Source organism: Nothoprocta perdicaria, unplaced genomic scaffold (assembly GCF_003342845.1).
Source record: "Nothoprocta perdicaria isolate Ctin4 unplaced genomic scaffold, notPer1 scaffold_249, whole genome shotgun sequence".
Lineage (NCBI taxonomy): Eukaryota > Metazoa > Chordata > Aves > Tinamiformes > Tinamidae > Nothoprocta > Nothoprocta perdicaria.
This window is the reverse complement of record NW_020455476.1, coordinates 530,328-540,133: the sequence shown is the minus strand read 5'-3', so window position 1 is coordinate 540,133 and position 9,806 is coordinate 530,328. Positions and strand designations below refer to the sequence as shown.

The window sequence follows — 9,806 nt, the reverse complement described above, 5'->3', positions numbered from 1 at the left end:
TAGCTTTTAAAATATTTTATATTCTTATTACATTAATGACTTTTTGTTAAGAAAGCTGTTATTGTAAAACATATTATAATATTTCCCCTTGTTACCCCTGCTATTTAGAAAGCAATTAGAAAAGGAATGGTGGTTCAATAATTCTGACTGCTTTCTGCAAACAACTACTTTTCTCTGACAATGTTTTTTTCTCTGACAATATTTTTAACAGTACTTAGATCAGGCCTCAAACATGTGTAATAACCTTTCCGCTCTTAAGGATATTAGAGTGTAATAGTTCTCTCATTTGGATTTTATGTTCTGGCTACTAATACTATAGAGGCTTTAAAATGCATGCAACAGCCTTTGCTCTGTTCCTATTAGTCAAGGACTAAACTAATTAACAAAATGTATAAGTCTGCTCATGAGCTTCCATAGTTCACTGATTTTTTTTTTTTTTTTTTGAGTCAGTCTATCTTCTATAAGACTGAATTTTTATTTCCTTAGTGGTCTGGCATAATGCAGACAGTCTAAAGTAGTAATTTCTAAATAAAATCTTGGTGATCAGATAATATCTTCAGAGGTCTTAGTTTTTATAAAATAAATACTTTATTTAGATTCATAAAAAAGGGTTATCTTAAAGAGTACATACACTTAAGACGGAATTTTTCCAGAAGTTTGTGGGAGTTTGTATCCAATTTCTAGTAATTTTGGTAGGGTTTAGATCCCTAACTCTTCTATACTCCTCAGAATATTTCAGACTGATTTATGCCCCAAAGTCTTCACTAAAGACCTGAGTCCTGCTGTGTTAAAAACTGTACCAATACAGAATGAGTGACAATCTCTGTCTGACAAAATCCGATGTATTATCACTTCAAAAACAGGATCAAATTTTTAAAGGAAAGAAATTACATGTTTGTGTAACAATGCCTTCTTCCAACACTATGGCATAAATATTAAAGTTTGAGGTTGCTTTGGCTTGTCCTAATGTGTATACATATAAGCCATTGCTTAATGAATAGAAATATCTAATAAGTTCTTCTCAAAGTATAATTCAGTATCTTGGAATTAATTCACAGACATATGATTCCCTAGGTTTCATGGCAAGGTTTAGGTATACAAATGTTACAGAAGCTTTTTGGAGAGAAGCATTTAGGAATATAAACCTATGCTGTTTGTTGATGCAGAACTTCCTGTTGCCTTTGGGAGGGAAGGTCACTCTACATTTTGTGTATGTTGATGAACATATTTTTAATACATACTGGCATATTTTATATTCTATGACACTTATTTTTTCTTTTCTTTTTGTTATTTAATATCCATTACGAAGGCACTTAATCATCTAGAACCTAGGCATAGATGAGGTAAATGCAAAAAAAACTTTGAAAAGTAAATGTCACTGATAAATCTGTGTGTGTGTTTCACCACCACTCTATACAGGTACTTCAGCAGAAGCCTATTTATTATTGATATATGATCCAAAGGTTGTCATGATAGAAAATATATATACATATATATATATATAGTCAGAGGAAAGTCTAATAGGGATATAAAAGTCAGAAATTGTTGTGACATGTGAATTATTGCCACTATGCATCAGTGAAATAGGTTCTGTATTTTGAACAGCTTCTGTTGTTAATTTATTTGTGGACACTGAATTGGCAACGTTTAAGACCTGATCAATGCCAGAATTTTCTGGTCATTTTTTTACCCACATCTTTCACACTGTTATATTTGCCATTCCACACTACTAAAAATTAGGCTGTTTACCAGTTATCATATTTATGTAATGATGAATGACACACAATTAAATTATGTAGGATGAAGTTAACGCATGTGGTGTCACTTCTCAGGTTATGGAAACTATTTGTCAAATTGGAATGAAACTTTCACAGCAAAACATCAGTGGCCCAAGAGAGGGAGTGAATACCTTGCTCTGGAACACCCATCTGTAGTCACTGCTTGTCTGAGGGTGATGAGTTGGGTGCTGGATGCTGTCCTTGGCTCACCTCTTGTCATAGCTCTTCTCTTTTGGATGCCTGTTCCCTTGCAGAGGTATGTGCCTCAAGGACCTGAGCCAAAACATGAGCTTAGTCAGATATTGAGTTCATCAGGAAATACTGAACATTTCTATATTTGGGGAATCGTGATTTTTTTTTTCTCACGCTAACTGTGATAGTGCTATACATCTTGTTTGTTTTTAATGCTAATAATGCTGTGTAATAGCGCAGTACATAGTGCAATAATAAATCTCCTCTAGGATATGAGCCAAAGCCTGCTGAATTTGGTAAGAAGACTACATTTCCAGCTTTTAGCAGCAGACTTAAATCAGAATCACTACACAGGTTTCAAGGACTTCCCATCTTCAAGGCCAACAGAACATGCTATCTAGAATATTTTTGGAAACTGACTTGAAAATGCGATTTCTGAATGAGGAGAACTCTTCCATATAAACTAAACATCAAGCTAGGCACAATAGATATCAATGTTAAAATGAGCAGTTTAGCATGTCTTCACATCTCTGATTGCACATTGTCAGAGCATGGAGGAGAACTTGTGGTTTGATGCTTTTTTCCTTTGCGGCCCCAGGATCTCGTGAGCCAGGGCAATGTCAGACGAGGCAAAGCTGCCCCTGCTACAACAGAAGTCTGAAGTGAAATGCAAGACATTTGATCTCCTGTAGATTAGATACAAGTTTGGAAATTTCCATGTGAATAATACCATATGAAACTTATGTTTCTTACTCATGCATATTCTTTAGACTGTGTTGCAGGTAATAGCAAATAAAAAGCAGGGGCAGCGCCGTGGAAATGCAACAGGGCTGGATTCAGAAAACTTCCTCTAACTCCATTTTGGCAAGAGACTTCCAAGGAGAGATTGACACTTCATTTAATTTCAAACATCCACTCTCCAACTTCATGCACAGATATGGCACTGTGTTATATCCAGAGTGTTCAGATGCTTCTGAACAGTCTGCCTCCAGGATTGAAAAAAAAGATCAAAAATTTGAATTAATAGTAAAAGCTAAATGCTGTAGTTTTTGCTTGGATTTGTTTCTGCTTTTTTATATGCATCCAAGGGCTGCCACAGTGGTTTTTTTTTAATTATTTTTTTTTCAGACATGACTGCTAAAGACCTAGAGACTACAGTGATTTTTCCTCTTTGATGTAAAATCCTCTCTGAAAAAAAAAATGCACTAGTGATTCTCTATGTACTGCTTTCCAAATTCTTATACATGTTAATGTAACTGGTCTATGGGAATATACAAAGACAACACCTATAGGGGATTGAAAATTGGGTATGTATTTCTAGTATGTTTTCTGGGCAGAGTTCTCCTGCTGAAGATCTAACTTCAGAGAGACTCTTTGAAGAACATCAGTAACCAGGTGAGTTTACACATATATTTTTGGGTGTTGCTAGGACAAAGTGTATAGATGATACCAACCAGGTGCCAGTTGAATAAAATAAGAGTTATTCTCCTGGTTTTGGTGTCAGTTCTTATTCTTTAACCCATCTTTGGAAGTCTGACTAGATGTTCTTTTTTTAGATTATTTCTTTAATATGATTTTTATATGATTCTTATTTTTGACAAACAAGGAAAAAGGCAACCTTTTTTTTTTTGTGAGAGTCAGTACAGATGAAAGAGCATTTGGGGGGAAAGGTTTGATCTGTAGTAGCAGCCGTGCTGGAAAGCTCTCACTGCTCTGCCTGGTCAATGCTATGGAGTGTAATCTGTGACATGGAGAGCCTGTTGTAGTTGTCAAGGTATATTTTGAGGCTCTTAGTCTGTCTCTGGGAAGACAGAAATTACAGGCTGCTGGAGGCCTAGTTTGTTCACTAACTTGTCTTTTGGATGTTATGCTGCATAAAATATGATAAGACGTTATATATGTTCTCATGTATTAATATATATGCTGGCACAAGAATACAGCATCTATGCCCGGACACTGGCATCCTACATGTCTCTGCATACCCTCAAATGAGGTCTACCTCTTTATCTGGTATGTGGTCTTTTGTCTGCCAAGTTGCTGCTTACTAAATACTAAGGAATTTGATAATTCCAAGCTCACGGAACAACTTGAGGCATTTTTAGGCCTGAGGCAAGTGTAATTAATGAGAGTTAAATGCAGAATTTGCTCAGACCCCCAGGTTCAATGGTACAGCAGAAAGCTCCTGCTGTGATGATGCATTAGAGTCAAAGATATGATAAAATGAGGCATATATTATTCTTTTATAATCCTCTATGTTCTGTTACTCAACACCAGCTTCAGACTCTGTTTTCAATGCTAATATTTGGTATGTTTCAAATAGAGAGCCAGTTTTCCCTTCCAGCAAGTTTCCTTCCTATTCACATATTGTACAATGCATAAATAACAATGCTGAAAAGAATGCTTGTCAATTCCAATTTTGCCCAACATGTTAATGTAGTAAAAAATAAACTTTTAAAAATCCCTAGACAAACCAAAATATTTCCCCAATTTAGGTCAAAAGAACAGACAACAGTGAACAGACAAATTACAAACAAATAAACCCTAGTAGCCTGGAGAACCAAAATATTTTGAAACGGGGATCCTCAAAGGGAAACAGATTAGAATGAAAAGTAGAAGTAATTTTATACAGACTTTTGTTGGCCAAATGAAAATAAATGCAACACCCAAGGCCTGAACTGGATGCTTTAATTAAGCTACTCTGTAAAATTACAAGACCCAAGTTCTCTGGAGTCCTTCAGATTTCCATACCCAGGTGGAGCTTCAGGGATCACAGTGCAAAACCAGGAGTTTGCTTGCTTACTCAGGAATCGATCCTCAGCCTGGCTGTGCAGAGATTTTACTGTGAAAATATCTGAGTTTATTTACTTATTTATTTTTAGTTTTGTCAGTGTTAAACTTTGACAATCATGTCTTGGCCAGTTAGGGCTGATTTCTGTATAAATTATGTCATAAAGCTGATTTATGTGAATATTAAAGCAGATAAGATTTGTACTCTTACCCATAAAGGTATGAAGTGTGAAACTTGTGTATGTAGATAGGATGTGAGATAGTACTACCTAAAGAAATGTATTTGCAAATTTGGGTTTGGATTATGTTGAGAAATGGTTTTCTCTTTGCTGCTTTCCCGTAGTATAGTTGTATATTCAGTGCCATCACAATTTCATACTCAGTCCTTCTATTTCAGGAAAAAGAAATCAAAGCTTGCTTCTGATTAATTGAAAAATTTAACAACCTTCCTACCTTTTTTCCCCCCCCCATTAAATTTTTAATTGAATGTTTTGAAACCAGTATACAATACATGTTACCAATATCTATTATTTTTTAAAGGTGTTGGGAAAAAAAAGGGGGAAAAAATGAACTGGGTGGTTTTATCAGATAAAACAAAGAATATAGCAAGGGTGTGGGGATTACTTGCTTCTTTTTTAATATTAAATAGAGATTTTTCATCAAAGATAAATTAATGACAGATATCTCACTACAGAGCTAGTTAAAAAAAAAAAAAAAGCTTATCTTTGTTCAGTTTAGTAAAGTAAATTTTGAGAGCGCAAAGAGCACTTGTCTCYATGAGTGAATGGAGGTGTATTTTACATTTCCAGCTGTAATTGTTCTTTCTGAGCTTACTACCRAAGGTGGTTATCTTGCTAAAAAGCAGTGTCATTTGTCCCACTGACACTGCAGGAGTCCAGTGACAGAGACTATAAATCAATTTATGCCTGCTTAAAAGCAAGGGACAAAATTCATGAATGTTAATTAAAAAAATGCTTGAAATTACACTTCTTTTTTATGATCAACTAAAGCAGGCTTCAACCTCCTTTGCTGGGTTTTTAATATTAGCATCACAAAACCTTACACTTTTAAGAGACTGTCTGGTTCCTATAACAGTATTTATTTAGTATGCTGCATACACATGACAATACGCAGCAAGTGGGATGTCACCCGATTAATCCTTGCTCCAGAGGTGTAAGTGGATATGATCCCAGGCAACACCAAACCAATACATACTGATTAGTGTTACAGTGCTGCACCAAACAGCTGTTTCTTGAAAGGAGAGTGGAGGCCATTTGGTACAGGAGGCTTCCAGTATATTCTCATGTGATGGCAGAAAAGGTAACCTGGCTTGACTGACTCATGTGTTGTGTGGGATCTATGGGGCAGAACCCCCAAGTGTCAGGGTGGCTCTGGCTCATACTAGAGAATAACCATTAGTGAAGGCCATACAGCTCCCATTTACCTCTCAGGATGCTCAGAAGTATCCTAGGGTCTATGTGAGATTGTTCCCGCGGCCTGAATTTCTAAGTCGGCACACGGTATGATGAGCTGTTCTTGCAAAACTGGTTCCTTAAAGGTTCATTAAGATGCACTTGCAAAACAGACATGAATCTATTGTTCCCCCCAAGAATATTTTTATAGCTATGGTCAGCTCAAAAATGCATGTAATCAGGATCACTCATGCACACGGTCACTAACTGTCCCGTGTCTTGAATACAGCAGACTAGCACCTATTTCTGTGTCTTGCCTCAGGAATACAAGGTCTGTACTCCTACATACAGGGTTGAGGCCTTGCAGAAATTTATCCAGGGATGCAAACACAGCCTTGGACACTGCTGTTCAACCTGGTTTGTTCCTACTGTTTGTGTCTAAGCTCCCTCTGCACCTACCTCTGGGTGGGTCCACAGTCTTGTGGGAGAGAAAAAAAAAAAAAAAAAAAAAAAAAAAACCCTCAAACCCTCATATTTATTAGGAATGAGGCAGTAGTTGGCATGGGGGTTCATGCAAAATCAGGCAATTTGGTCAGGAAACAAGGAATGAAAAAACTGAGAGCAGAACTGAAAGAGCAAAAAGGCAATGTGAGGGAACTAGACATAACAGTTGTAGTCACTTTCAGTATGTTTATTTGTCAGTCGGTGAGAATGTCTTGTTCCTGGTGAATCTGCATATCTCTGAATCTGGCATTTTCTCTTCGGGCTTCTTTCTGCTGGTAAAATAACCTGACGGCCAAGTAACCTGTTATACAGAGAGGCTTTCTGCTGAAGTCACTAAGGCCACCCCATTAGGAAACTGGTGGGGGAAGAGAAGCAGGTTACGTGTGCTTGGGAAGATGCAGGGTGTGGTGACCACATGGGTTCCTCCTCCCATAGCTGTCTGCTTGTGTCTCAGCAAGCAAGGTACTTCAACAAGGGCGGCTTGAAGCTTAAACATATTACAACAGGGACTTTTCCTCCCCTATTCACTTTAATGCAATTTAGAGTTTAGAAAGCTGCCATTATTCTGCACAACCTCTAGCTGCTGGCTGATGTTCTTCTGCCTATGTCACAGTGCTGATCAAAGGCTTGCCTGCTTCACTAGAAGCATCACTTGCAAGTGTGTCTGGAAGTGCTGCTTAATCACAGGGGCTCACCTTTCAGGGCAACAGCAGACAGGAGAGCTTATAGTAACAAGCTGGAGTGTCGGAGTTAACCATTAAGAGCCTCTGAGAATCTCTTGCTGAAGCCAGGAAGGAGGAGGGGGAGAGACCACATGAGAAGGGCATGTAAGACTTAGGAGAAAACTGATTCAGCAAAATGCTTATTCCTCTGCCTTTAACTTCAAGGCTATATGAGTTTAATGGAGTGGCTAGGCAGACACAGCTTCAGTTATGAGAAAAATCTTAGCCTTTATCAAGATTACTCAGGCACACAGGGTTAAGTACATGTTTAAATGCTTTGTTGACTTGTGTACAGTCTTTCAGTAAAACTACCTACATTTGCATCTACTGCATTTTCTTGATTGCTATTCATGACTTGAGAAGACAGGTACATTTAATAATAAGAAACTTTTATTTGGATGGTGCCACATAAGGCTTTTCAGTCTTGTTAATGTATAACATGGGGTATTTGCCTTGCTTTCTATCCAGGTGCCATGGCAGTGGTGGTACTATGTGCTGTGCATTTCCCGTACAGCTTACCATATGACCCGACTTGGGCTTCTCATCAACCACAAGAAGTAACAGGCAAGATTAGAGATGGACCTTTAGTTTTGGTTATTCCATTTCACAGAATCTAAGACTGATTGCAGTTATATTTATAAACAATTATATATGGTGATCTAACTTTATTTTAAATTTTATGTTTGCTAATGAAATGTTCAAAATCCTTCAGTTTCTCATCATTTTCACACCAAGCAGACATGTCATGCAATCTCCTGCAATTCTTATTTTCTTAGTTTCAGCAGAAATTGGCCTTACAGTTTTTGAGTGGTATCTGCATATGTTTTACAGAAATAGAATTTACTCCAAATTCTGCAAAACTCTGATTTTTTTTATTCTAATTGAATTTGCCTTGACCTGCATTTCACTGAGACAAAAATTTAAATTTTCTTTTAGAGTTAGAAATTCTTCAGTTTAAGAATGAGCGATTGCATTAGAAAAGGAAGAACACAGTTTGTTCCCATGGAGGCTTAAGTTTGCAAAGTGAATGTGATACTTAAGCGCATAGTTATGCATGTTAGTTTTTGTAAGATGAGGGCACAGAGTTCACACATATTTGCAATCTTTTACCCTTGTGAATAATTGWTCATATGATTTTCAAGTATATACTCAAGCGAGGTCGCTACCAAGGCGAAATAGTTCAYTTGGATAAAGGGGCAGGAATGATACTGCATAAATTGGCAATCCCCTSCAAGTATAAAAATTCAATCACTTCTCATAGATGTTGGTTGCATAAAACACTGTTATTTCTCGGCTTCCGATTTGAATTGGCAACTTCATTCATTATATGAAATTCTGTGTGAGTGACCCCTGCCCTGAGCCAATATTCCAGAGGAACCAATCCTGCATTTACATGGGTGCATTTGAGATCTTGCCTTTGGTATGGATTCTGCCTTTTAAATTCTGCTCCCTAGTCCCATTTTAGGCATGACCACGCACTTGGATTGTGATAGGTTTGCAAGAGCAATGGAGAAATAATTACTAAACATGCCGCTGAACAAGAGGATGAGGAAGTGAAATCAGACTATTCCACAACCCTACGGGAAAGAGGAAAAAAAAAATCCTGGAGCAGATGGTGAGCGCAAATACGTGGGAGCAGAGCTGAACGAATCGGGCTTTTCCCCCGCCAAGCCTYGGCCGCTCGCTCCGCTGCGGAGGCTCCAGGGGCAGATCCGATGGCCGGCGCTGACGCGGAGCCCGCCGCGGCCCAGCGGGCTCGGCCGGCAGGTGGCAACACGTACCCGGGCACGGGGGACACCTAGGGACACGCCCGGGACACGCAGGGACACGGCACGTGCCCCCCACGCGCACGCAAACCACACACGCGGATACCCCCCCCCGCCGATGCCCCAGTCCCTGCACGCCCCCCAGGCCCCGCCGCCCCGCACCGCACCGCACACAATCCGCCGTGCGCGACACACACACGCGTCGAAGCGCCGCCCCGTCCCGCCCCCGCCCGCTGCCTCGCTCCCTCCACGCCGCCAATCCGCCCGCCGCCGCGCTCACACACACGCACGCACGGTCACAACATGCCTGCCTGATTGACTGACCTGGCCGCCACCGCTCCGGCCGGATTATTCACCCCGCGCSCAGGGCGCCGCGGGTTTACGGGGAGCAGCCGAGCCAGCCCGCGGAGGTGGCGGCGCCTCGGGAGGGGGGCCCGGAGGCTTCCCAGCCCCCGCCGCGGATCGCTGGAGAAGCCCGGCCAGGTACTGCGTCCCCGCGCTCCTCCGGCCCTGCCGCCGCCKTGGCGGCTGCGCCCAACCGCGGGCCGGCCCCCTCCGGGCTGAGCCGCCCGCCGGCGGGGCCGCGGCACGCGCGGCTGCCGCGGGGAGCCGGCCCAGGCCGCGGGGCGCCGCCGCGCTCCTCAC

The 9,806-nt window shown here is 40.5% G+C and overlaps 1 protein-coding gene across 1 annotated transcript in view; it reads left to right on the top strand.

The window, feature by feature from the left end:
- Positions 1-9,598: 9,598 nt before the first annotated feature.
- Positions 9,599-9,806, top strand: part of CCSER1 (coiled-coil serine rich protein 1) — a 488,588-nt gene continuing 488,380 nt past the window's right edge. The window contains exon 1 of the mRNA XM_026040000.1: positions 9,599-9,644. The gene's annotated coding sequence lies outside the window, so the exon portion shown is untranslated. The remainder of the gene's footprint in view (positions 9,645-9,806) is intronic.